Below are 13154 nucleotides of genomic sequence, written 5' to 3' on the forward strand. Positions count from 1 at the left end.
GAGGAAATTTCCCTCTTGAAGATAGAGGAAGATTAAATAATTTTGATTATGCGACCGAAGGAAAGCTTTGTTTAATATAATAAGGATGAAGCAAAACATTTGTCATTTGAACTACAGGAGGATTCGAATCTTTTGTGTCTGTTGTAAGTTCAATATGTTAAGATGAAACTGTTTTACAGAATAGAGGAGACCACAATTTTGCCATTCATGAGAAATGAATCCAGAATGACCACCACAGGCGAAATAACTGATTTGGAAGCGAAAGGTAACTTAAAGAAGGAACGAAATTGGAACAAAATGGGTAAGAAAATGTAATATAACCTGTAGTAGGAAAATATTTTACCCTTCTCAGAGTCATCTGCCTGATTAACTTTTGTGATAACGTAAATTTAGATGAAATTTTCTTATTTTTTTATGTGTGAATATATAAGTATGATAAATGTATAATTGCGAGTCTCTTATCAGGTGTGTCAACTGGTATAAATCTTTTGTCGTGTAAATAACCATTGTTCTTTTTACTGTGTGTGTTTAAGGAAAGTTTCTCCATATTTATCATGTGGCAAGACATATGCCGCGAGTGTCAGGAAGAGGACGAATTAGAACATTATTGTAGTGGTATAAACACTGTGTTGGGGTAGCATTGAAGTAGCTTCTTGGATTAACTAGTAGTGGATAGAAGTAGAATTTTGAGTAATACATGTTTATGGGTAGTTAGTTTGTAGAATAGACAACAGGTGTGCATGTGTGTGTGTGTAAATAACATGTGAACCCTATGCCGTCCTGACCTATACTTGCACAAGGCATAATCCTATTCATTTTAGTGAATTAATAAGTAGCATTTGATTTATTAAAACGTAAGTGAACCACATTAGTGATGTGGATTTAAATATTAAATTGTCAGTTCATTTAATTTTTATTTTTATACTGTCAAGTCATTTCACTTTTATTTTTTATATTGTCAAGTCATTTAACTTTTATTTTTTATATTGTCGATTCATGTAATTTTTTTATTTCAAAAAAAAAAAGAATAAATCTCACTTTTGTTCTTAAAAAATTGTGAAAGACAGTACTAAGCGGTATTATGTATGACATTTGGTAATGACACAAGTACGATGAACAATTTCTGTGAATGCAGTTGAGAACGTGAAAGCGAACCGGCTAAACTCTTACGAGGGAGCGAGAACAGCGAGGAGGAGGGCTAGTTGTAAAGTAGCGGGGTTCCCAGCAGGACACACTGTCAATCGGGCCACTTCGGGAGCGCGGCCGACAACAAAAGAAGGGTACGCGGCAAACACTTGCCCTTGCACCTGGAGCTAATGGGCAGCCGCCCCGTGCGACCCTTCCTGGAGGCGATGACCTGCGATGGGTGAGCGGTCCACCGCGCGGAAATCCATCTGCTGGCAACACACCACACGCACGCGACCGTGACGAGACGGCCGTGGTGAAACGACAGAAGGCAGGGGAGAAAGGGGCGTGGAGCCTTTTTGATACGTACTGTCCAGAGAAATTGGCAGACTTCAACGACGCCTATCAACATTTCCTGACGGATGCCCACTGTCAAGCGACAGTAAATCATGGTTCGATGTTCTCTGGTCACTAAGGGTGGCACAAAGAAGAGCCATTAAGTGTCATCCTTGCCCAGGAATATCAAACCGGCGAGCTCATTGAGGATAACTCAAGAATTTAAAAACACGAGGGGCGTGGAGCCTTTTGACACATACTGTCCAGAGAAATTGGCAGACTTCAATGACGCCTATCAACATTTCCTGGCGGATGCCCACTGTCAAGCGACAGTAAATCATAGTTCGATGTTCTGTGGTAGCTAAGGGTGGCACAAAGAAGAGCCATTAAGTGTCATCCTTGCCCAGGAATATCAACCTGGCGTGTCAAACGAGGATACTACACGAATTTGACAACACAAACATGGAACCAAATCGAGATGTATGTGACACAGGCCACTAAGAGAAACTTCATGAGAGGGCAGAGACGGCGGGATTGCACGCAACAGATGGACAAAAATCCCTACTGACAGCTGTGGCGACGAACCCCCCCCTCCCCCACCCCTTATATTGTGCCTCAGAACAGTGGAAGTACTGAGTGTGCCGGTGAGCAGTGATTATAAGGTTCTTAGTTCAATGCATATACGTGTGTTTCTGTCAGAGAAATTTTGGCTCTTTTGTTTTGCAGGGGTTTGATTTATTGGTGTTTATTAGACTGACTCTTGTATTTTGCAGGTGTTCTATTTATTGTTTTTTTATTACACTTTGACTCTTGTATTTTGCAGGTGTTTTATTTATTGGTGTTTTTTTTTTAGACGTTGACTATTGTACTTTCAGAGCTGTTTTATTTATCAATGTTTGTTTATGTATGATGTATTAGACTTGTGATATTTTGTTTCGTAAATTCATTGCTGTGGCATTGCTTCGTTTATCAGTCAGATAGCTTTTCATTCTCATTGGACTGTGATCGATTAGCCTCTGCATGGGGCATCTTTACAGTGAGGAACCCCATAGGGGTAACAATCACATAATTAATTGTGGTTTCAGTATAACAACACAGTGATCGTTGTTTGCTAATTAACTGAAATATAGTAGAGTAATTAAATTAGTGCCACAAAGTTATTTTAATTCTACAAATTATTAGTTTTATAAGATATTGAAGTTTTTTGTGATAACCACTGTGTAAAACGTGTTTTTTTTTCTCTTATCATTTTTTTTTTTTTTTTTTGCTTTTGCGTATTGTGCATTGTAATGTTCTGCTTTATAATACTGATGTTATTTCATGTTCTTTTTTAATTGCTGTGGCACCTTTGCTATTTTCATAAATTTTGCTTGTTAATAAACAATCATAAATTTTCCTGTCATCAGTTGGCTCTTGCAATGAGCAAATACTGGTGAACTCCATAAGGGTAACAACCAGAAATTGTTTTCATATTAATGACACAGGAACCATTGTTTTTACTTGCTGACCGAATTAGGACTACCCTACCTTTTAAATAGGTGTCACAGATTGTGTTCCTTGTTTCTGTTTGAAATTAGTAGATTTTAAAGATTTGTTGAAATTATTGTGTTTTAGCAAGTAGCTGGTGACCTTTTGCCTTTTCTTTACACTTTTGGTTTAAGTAGGGTGTGAGGGTGTGAAAGCCCGCTGAGGAATGTCCTAGCATGGCCAGAAAACTCCCTGCACAGTCTTTTCCTGGAGCGTTGGGGTTATGAAAGGTCTCTGTAGGATTCCTTTCTTGTTTAATTTCTTAAATCTGTTGTCATTTACGGCATAAATTCCTCTTCTAAATTTACTGTGGCGTTTCTGACTATTTGGGAGGAGACTGAGTAGTGGAACATGTTACTTTTACACATAAACAAGAACGATCTGTCACACTACTACACTTTGAAACTCAGTTATATGTAATTCATGTCACACAGTCTCATACGGAACCTACATCCGCTTTCTTTTATATACTGTATATGATAAGATACTGTCATCCCCTTTCCCTTCTGTGTGAGAGGATGAATGAGCCAATGTATTTCTAGTTGCATGCTTGAGGGTAGCAGACAAGGCTGTCTGCTAGAGAACAGTAGGACCAACGTCGGAACAGGTAGCTACGCTTTCTAAAGGCAAAGAGGTTTCTATCCTTAGTATGGTCCTGTCCGTCCGTCGTCATGTTGGTATAGGAAGCTGGTTGGTTCAAATGGCTCTGAGCACTATGGGACTCAACTGCTGAGGTCATTAGTCCCCTAGAACTTAGAACTAGTTAAACCTAACTAACCTAAGGACATCACAAACATCCATGCCCGAGGCAGGATTCGAACCTGCGACCGTAGCGGTCCTGCGGTTCCAGACTGCATCGCCTTTAACCGCACGGCCACTTCGGCCGGCGGTATAGGAAGCTGCCCCTTTGGCCACTTCCGTCTGTTTTTGTGAGCCACCCCTCAGGAAGGGACCAGTCAGTCTGTCCGTGGCGAGCGTCTGAAGTGGTAAGATCTCCGGCTAAGCGCGTGTCTGCTAAGTCCGTAGGACAATGGATTTCTTAAGTTCAGCCTAACTGAAAATTTAATCACCTTTATTTCAGGTTTAGCTCTAAAATATCTAATGTTATCTTAAAGTGCAGCGCAGTGTAATTCTCGTGTGATGTTCAGATTATTTTCCGGTAGTTGCTTTGTCACTACTTCGTGAGTAAAATGGAACCACGTGTTGATCAGTAACTCTAACTAAGATCAATCTTAAATGCGAATGCTTGTGTGATTATAACGTCTCGTCTTGACAATATTTTTCAATATAGAAACTTTTCTTTATGTTCAACCCACGTGGGGTGTACTTTGCAAGACCAGTACCACGTGCTTATATAACTGTTTGACCCATGAGGTTAATAGTAAGACGTTAGTAACCAGTTCGAGGTTTTTCTTTTGTAAATTGCTTTTAGATCTAATTTATTTTAATTATCAAAATTATTCTGGAGTTATACGCTTTGTGTAAACCAAGTTGACCACGTGAAGCATGTGGTGTAATCATCAAAGTAGCCCTCAGCTATTCTTTTTGGGAAGATTTCACAGAGAGTTAGTATGAATTTAGTATACCAGTGTGTGGTAATTACATGACGGACAGGATTGTGCTACGAACGTAATTTGTTTGGGTGAAAATTGAATCGGTTGGTTGTGGATAAGTTCCTCTTGCATATGTTTCAACGTTCTTCGTATGTTATTTTATGAATGCAGTGTTGTATGCAGTCTCCCAATCTTGGCTCCATATTTAATATGTTCCGTAAGATTACAATCTCACATTTTCACAATCCTAAATAAGGCACCAGCTTAGTTATGAATCGAGTTTAATATGCTGAAATTTCAATGATCAATCTTAAAATTAATTTCCATATATAAACTGATTTCTTTCTTTTTATTTAAATTCTCTTTTTTATATATATATTACCGGTTGTTGTATGACTATTAAAAGATTATAATTAATGTTAGCCAGTTTGGGAATTTGGTAAACCTAGACTAGATACCTGGTGAAACAGTTGCGCAGTAATGCACGGTTAACTTCCCCAGACAGCTCACAGCTTTTAACCTGCTTTTATTTTCTATCAGTACCGCTTTCATAGCAAAATAAAGCAACAACCTTACATGATTCATCACTGATGACAATTCTACACGAGTCAATGAGATTACACGCCAAATGGGCCTGACACCACTGCCAACAGCCTCGTTGGTGTACAGAACTCAATGGTAGTCAGGGCGACAGGCGCCATCAACTCGGCCCCCTTTCTGTGAACCACCTGTTAATGGTGCTGGTAGTCAGTGAAGCATCAGCTGCACGTCGGATCGATGACAATGATGAACCCGGGGTTCTGAGCGCCTCTCTGACGACTGCTCGGTTCTCACCTTCCGCTGTCTTTCTAGCTCGACTCTGTGTTCCGCCACGGTTCACCCATTCCTGCCAACATTATCGAATAGGGACAACGCTCCTATTTAAATGTTGAGCGATTCGCCGAGTACTTCTTTGAGCCCAACTACACGTCCTCTCTCAAATTCTGACATCTGCACATTTCATTCACGCGTCTCTCTGCGAGGCATGGCCACTGCCCAGCTGAGTACATAGAATGGAATTCGTGAAGACTTTATACACTGGTATCACCATGTTCCCTGCTTTCTATCTTTGTCAACTGCGTTTGGGTTCCTTATGAAGATATGTTTGTTAAAATTCGTGGTGTCGTGATTTGTGTGGTGTTGTACCAAACTCCAATAGTTATCCTGGATCAAGTTTTGCAAATAGAGCTAATGGAATCCATTTTTGTTGATTCCAGTGAAAGGATGTAATAAAATCGTACTTGGAAATGCCGAAGCGTAATACGATGGATTTCCGAAGTCGATATGTGACTGCAGATGAATCATGAGTCTCCCATCAGAACTCAAAGATTAATAATACGCAGTTAGAGCTGCGTCTTTGTCAATTCCATTTGGAAATAAGGATAGAATACTGAACGTCTGAAGCTACTATGACGTAACACTATGCGGCCACTCTTGCATTACAGAGTATGAAGCTCATTTCATGCGCTGGTTCTTTCAATGTAATGCAACGGAAGTGGTGTCTTCCTGCCTGTAAAGGCAATTAATGATCAGGAACTAAGCTCAGCTTGCTCTTTCCCAGTTGAAAAACAGGTAAGAAGTAGACAAGTACGACGTACAGCGAGAAAACACTCCATTGTATGATTTAAATCTGTTCTTAATTTGGCTTTACATTTGCTTGTAATGGACCTTGTGAGAAAATAATATTTATAATGTCATCTCCAGTAGGAGTTCGTGTTTACAATACAAATTCTAATCTCTTTGTCGTTATTTATAGAGATGTGTGAACTAAATTCTCAGACACGTGATATAGAGAGTGTTCAAATCATCACCTGCATAAAATGGTGAAATTTAAACTACTGTCTTAGACCAGCCTAGTCGAGAAATGATTACTTCCTCAGTTTGCGATTCTGTGTATGATAATTGTAAATTACATACGTTATGGCCCCACTCACCCTACAGTCGCTGTCATCAGCGGAAACAATCGCAGTTTTTCTCTGTGAGTAACGTTGCTGTTGATCAATAATAGTACGAATCAGTGGCGTAGCGTGAGGGGAGACTTTGAGACTTAGTCTCCCCTGTATTCGTGCTTGAAAAAGATGCAATAGCAATTCATCACAAAAATATAAACAACTTTCTACTAGGAGCACTAAATGTGCGAAGACGTCAGTTTTGCAGCCTGCGCCGCCGCACCCTGAGTATTTTTTGGTGTATCTGCCTGCTTGAGACCCGAATAGACTGCTCTCAGCCTCTGCCTCTCTTCCCTTACCTGGCTGTGTGCGTCTGAGCATTGGGGGCATTCTCGGCTCCCCTCCACTTCCCCTTCCACGAAGGCCGGTGCGCTGCACTTGATAGCATGTATCGAGACTAGTCTCTGCCTCTTCTATGCTGGCTTTCAACATGGAAGTGAACAGTCGCGCGGTTTGTGTTCGTAGTGACTCTTGTGTGATTTTAGTGCATATTTTCGCTGTGTCGCCACCGTGAGTGAGCCAGCAACTGAACACGTTATAGAATTTTTATTAAAAACGCCTTTTTCTACATTAACGTACGAAAAAAAAGTGCGAATTGAAGGACAAACGAGCTACTCCTATACTCAGTGTAGTTTTAAGTGAAGTCAAGCAAATACGCATTTTTCAGACAGCCTGGTTCGAAAAGTATGCTTTGCGAATCCAGTTAATAACAGATTATATTGTTATATATGTCTTCTGTTTGGTGGTGAAAAAGAATGATGCAATGAGTATAATATTCAGGTACTGAATTGCTGACAAAATTGAGGAAAGATTCGTTGGATTTTACGACGTTTATGGAGAGAAAACTGCTGACGATTTGTCAAACATTATTCATGCAGTACTGAAAGAATGGAATGTGTAAGAGAAAGAGGTTAGTCTAACACATGACGGCACTTCAGTAATAGTGGGCAGAGAAAGAGGACTACAAGATTGGTGAAGTATTTCTGTCCCTATGCGCTGTTTATTCATTGTTACGCACACAACTGAGCTTGGTACTGTTACATGTCTCCAAAATCATACGACAAGTACGCATGTTTGTAAGTGATCTTCCAAACATTCGTTTCTCAGAAAATCATCGAAACGAACTGTATCTGCTAACTGAGAAAGGATTTAAACTGCCACATGTAAGCAACACTCCCTGGAACTTTCGTTCGAGGGCAGTTTCAACAACATCTGATCATTTCTCAGGGCTATATAGTGTTTTTAATTATGTATTTGATGATACAGACTCTGTGGGACCCAGAATCTTTGAGCTGTGCTGTGGGAATGAAAAGACGGATGGCTAATCCTACGTTTGTCTACTTGCTTTGCTTCTACCGAGTGTGCTTTGTTTATGTTGATCATCTCTCTATAGTTCTTCAGTCAAAATCTGTCAGTATAACTGCTTGCCACGACGAAATAAGAACTGTTTTGAGAAACTTACAACAATTAAGAACGGAAAATTTCGTCGATGAATGCATTAAATGCAGCAAGTGTTTGAATGACAACTTATCATTCTGTGACAGTCAAGTCATCTCTCAGGGCACTAACTTACGAGATACTTGATTTGCAAATTGTTCACATGGAAAGTAGGTTTCAAGACTTAACCCAGAATCAGTTTGTTGAGCTTTTGAACGAAAAGAGTTTCCCGAACTATCAAAAAGAATTTCGAAAGTTGAAACTGCTTCAATTATTAAAACAGTAACCTTTTTTCAAACAAGAACAACTTGAAAATGAACTGTGTAACATATGCGCTAATGAGAAAAAACTATCTCCAAGAATCCTCTTAAAGTACATTGTCAACAATGATTTAGACACCGTTGATGAGGAAACAACGATGTTCCTGCGTTTTGTTTTGACCCTACCCTCAACTACAGCAAGCAGTGAACGAAGCATGAGTGCTCTTAAACGAGTGAAGAATTATTTAAGGAATTCAATGTCCAACTTCCGGCTGTCGTGTTAGAGCACATTAGCAATAGAAAGGACACTACTTGGAGAGCTATCCAGTGATCAGATCTTTGTAGACCGAGTTATAGCCTTATTCGTGAAAAGAAAAGACAGGCGCATTACATTTGTGTACAAGAGAATATAAGTGCTTCATCTCTTACTGCTGGAGTTCTACAAATTTGTCATCGTTTCTTGAACAAGTTAGTATTATTATTATTATTATTATTATTAGTGGTGGCGGTGGTAATGGTAGTAGTAGTATTTGTAGTAGTAGTAGTTGTTGTTGTATCATTTGATACATTTTGTTTCAAATGTTTAAATTATTGTTTATTGTACTATTTTGTCTCCCTATAATAACTGCACAGTCTCCCCAAGCTTTACAACTACGCTACGCTACTGGTACGAATGTTCATTAAGCTTCGTGACTTTCCAAACGCCTTTGGCACTCTGGTACCTAGCTGCCCTGCATATCGCTCTTCACTAAGCTCGTATTCTGCGGGATCATGAAATGGTAGTTGGAGTCCCAGATTGAAATAAGTAATTATTTATGTAAACAAAAACTTCTTAATATAACATTTCTTTAAAGCGAACTATAAAATGTAAAATAATTTACACTAGATTCCTTACCACCGTACACACAGTCCTGAAAAACTGAGTTTGTGAATTTTTCATAGCTATGACAATACTTTTAAAATTTAAAACGAAAATTGTGCGGCGTATACAATAGTTGAAATTAAGTTGTATAGAGAGTATTTGTCGCTGGGAAAAATCACGTACAGCTTATATCATGTGCTGTGCTATAAAACTGTTAGTGACTATCTGAAGTAGACATGCTTCAGTTTTCTGTAGCATGAGGCTCACATTTTTCGTTTTAAATTTTTTGAAGTATTGTCATAGCTATCAAAAACGTACAAGCACAAATTTTCACGACCACCCATATGCGATTAGGAAACAGAATAGGAATAGGAGAATTTATTTTATACTTTATAGTACGTTTTAAACACATGCTTAATTAAGATGTTCATTTTTTAATAAGTATTTTCTGTTTTTTAGCCATGTGTGTGTGAAATTCTTCAACCGACTTCAAACATTCTGATGAGATTGCAACACAGACATGTAATACGAACTTCATGTCTATATGAGTTTCACCTCACTTGAGTCAACCAGTCAACCAATACATAGACCCATCATGCATATATCTCGAGAAAAGACCGCGTTGGTAAACATTAGAGAGAATCGAACCCACGCGGAAGCTTACCGACGCACATTGACGAAGAAACACAGATATTGCAACGGGATTTAATACAACAAGCACCATTGCATTTTCTGTCCTTGGGAGTAACGCTTCAAGCGGTCTCTGCTTGGAACCTTTCCTGGGAGTCCAATAGTTTTTTCCAATGCACCACTGCAGGTTTACTATAACCCTTGGACCTTCACATTGACGATGAAACAAAGAAATTGCATAAGGATTTAATACATTAGGCACCATGCCGACTTCTGCCCAAGGGAGTAAAGCTCAAACGGGTATCTGCTTCTAACCTTTTCTGGGAGTCCAGTAGTTGTTACCAATGAGGCACCGCATTTTTACTGTAACCCTTGGACCTAGACATTGACAATGAAACACGGAAACTGCATAGCGATTGAAAACAACAGGCACCATACGGACTTCTGTCGAGGGGAATAAAGCTACAAACCGTATCTGCTTGGAACTTTTTCTGGGAGTCCAGTAGTCGTTTCGGATGCAGAACTGCAGATTTACTGTAACCCATGGATATTCACATTGACGCTGAAACACAGATATTCCATGGGAATTGAATACAACAGGCACCATGCCAAATTCTATCAGGGGCGAGTAACGCTTCAAACGGTCTGTGCTTGGAACCTATCCTGGGAGTCCAGTAGTTGTGTCCGATGCACCACAGCAGGTTTACTGTAACACTTGGACCTACACAGTGACGCTGAAACACAGAAATGACATCGGGAGTGAATACAAGAGGCACCATACCGACTTCTGTCCACGGAAGTAACGCTTCAAACGGTATCTGCTTGGTACCTTTTCAGGGAGACCAGTAGATGTTTCTGATGCACCACTGCCGGTTTACTGTAACCCATGGAACTTCACACTGTCGACGAAACACAGAAATGGCATCGGCATTGCGTACAACAGACACCATGCTGACTACTGTCAATTCGAGTGACGCTTAAAAGGGTCTGTACCTGCAATCTTTCCTGGGAGTCCAGTAGTTGTTTCCGATGCACCACCACATGTTTACTGTAATACTTGGACGTTCACATTTACGACGGAAGACAGAAGTTGCATTGGGATTCAATACAACACTCACCATGTCGACTTCTATCCAGGGGAGCAATGCTTCAAACGGTCTGTGATATGGAAGCTTGCCTGGGAGTCTAGTAGTTGTTTCCGATGCAAATCTGCATGGTTACTCTAACTGTTGGGCCTTCACATTTACGCTGAAACACAGAATTTGCATCGCAATGAATACAAGAGGCACCATGCCGACATCCGTCCAGGGGAGCAACGCTTCAAGTGGTATCTGTTTGGAACCATTTCTGGGACACTAGTAGTTGTTTCCGATTCATCACTGCAGGTTTACTGCAACCCTTGGACCTTCACATTGAAGACGAAACACAGAAATTGCATCAGGACTGAATACAACAGACACCATGCCGAGTACTGTTTCGACGAATAACGCTTCAAACGATGTGCTTGTGACATTTTATGGGAGTCCAGTAGTTGTTTTCGATGCACCGTTGCAGGTTAACTGTAACCCTTGGACGTTCACATTGACGACGAAACACCGAAATTCCTTCGGGACTGGATACAACTGGCAACAAGCCCTCTTTTTTCCAGGGGAACAACGCTTCTCCAGGTATCTGCTTTTTACCATTTCTGGGAGTCCAGTAGTGGTTTCCGATGCAGAACTGCAGTTTTATTGTACCGTTGGGAGCCTCACAATGAAGGCGAAAAACAGAAATGTAATCGGGATTGACTACAAATGGCTGAGTGCCGACTGCCGTCCAGGTGAGTAACAATTCATACGGTCTGTTCTTGGAACCGTTTCTAGGAGTCCAGTTGTTGTGTCCGATGCACAATTTCAGGATTACGGTATTCTTTGGACCTTCATATTGAAGACGAAATACAGAAGATGCATCTAGATTGAATACAAGGGGCACCAACCCGACTTCTGTCTAGGGGAGTAACGCTTCAAAGAGTATCAACTTGTAACTTTTTCCTAGAGTGCACTATTTGTTTCCGATGCACGACAGCAGGTTTACTGTAACCCTTGGACCTTCACATTGACGACGAAACATAGAAATTGCATCGGGACTGAATACAGGCACCATGACGACTTCGGTCCACGGCAGTAACTCTTCACACCGTATCTTCATTGAACCATTCCTGGCAGCACAGTAGTTGTTTCCGGTGCACCATTGCATTGACGACCAAACACAGATATTGCTTCGGGTTAGAAAACGATTCACTCCATGACTTTTTTGGCCATGGGAACAGCGCTTCTCCCGTTGTCCCCTTGGTTGCTTTTCTGGGAGTCCAGAATTTGTTTCCGATGCACCACTGCAAATTTACTGAAACTCCTTGGATCTTCACATTGACTACTGAACACAAAAAATCGTACGGGATTGAATACGACACTCGTCATGCCGATTTCTGTCGACGGATGCAACGCTTCAAGCGGTCTGTGATTGGAAACTTTCCTGGGAGCGAAGCAGTTGTTTCCGATGAGCAACTGCATGGTTACTGTAACCGTTGGACCTCTATATGGACGACGAAACACAAAAATTACATAGGGATTGAATACAACAAGCACCATGTCGACTAATGTCCAGACGAGTAACGCTTCAAATGGTCTGTGCTTGGAACCAATCGTGGGAGTCCAGTATTTGCTTCCCAAGCACTACTGCATGTTTACCGTAACCCTTAGATTTTCACATTGATGCTGAATCACAGAAATTGCATAGGTATTGTATACAATAGGCACCATGACGACTATCGTGCAGGGGAGTAAAGCTTTAAACGGTAACTATTTGGAAGCTTTTCTGAGAGACGAGTAGATCTTTCGAATGTACCACTAGAGGTTTACTGCAACCCTTGGAACTTAACATTGTCGACGAATCATAGAGATTGCGTCAGGACCGAATACAACAGGCACACTGCCGACTTCTACCCAGGGGATTAACGCTTGAAATGGTATCTGCTTGGAACCTTTCCTGGGAGTCCAGTAGTGGTTTCGAATGCACAACTGCAGGTTTACTGTAACCCTTGGACGTTCACATGGACGGCGAACCACAGAAATTACATCTTGATTGAATACAACGGACACCATGTCTCTACTGTCCCACGAGTAACGCTATAAATGGTGTGTGTTTGAAATTTTTTCTGGGAGTGCAGTAGTTGTTTCCGATGCACCACTGCAATTTTACTTTAACGCTTGGATCATCACATTGAAGACAAAACACAAAAATCTGCTTTATCTATACTAAGGGACTCCAGTAATTGTTTCCCATGCACCACTGCAGTATTACTGTCACGCATGGTTCTTCACATTGGAGACGATACTCAGATATTACATCGGGATTGAATACAGCAGGCACCATCTGGACTACTGTTTAGGTTAGTAAC

The sequence above is a fragment of the Schistocerca serialis genome, chromosome 8 (assembly GCF_023864345.2).
Source record: "Schistocerca serialis cubense isolate TAMUIC-IGC-003099 chromosome 8, iqSchSeri2.2, whole genome shotgun sequence".
Classification (NCBI taxonomy): Eukaryota; Metazoa; Arthropoda; class Insecta; order Orthoptera; family Acrididae; genus Schistocerca; species Schistocerca serialis.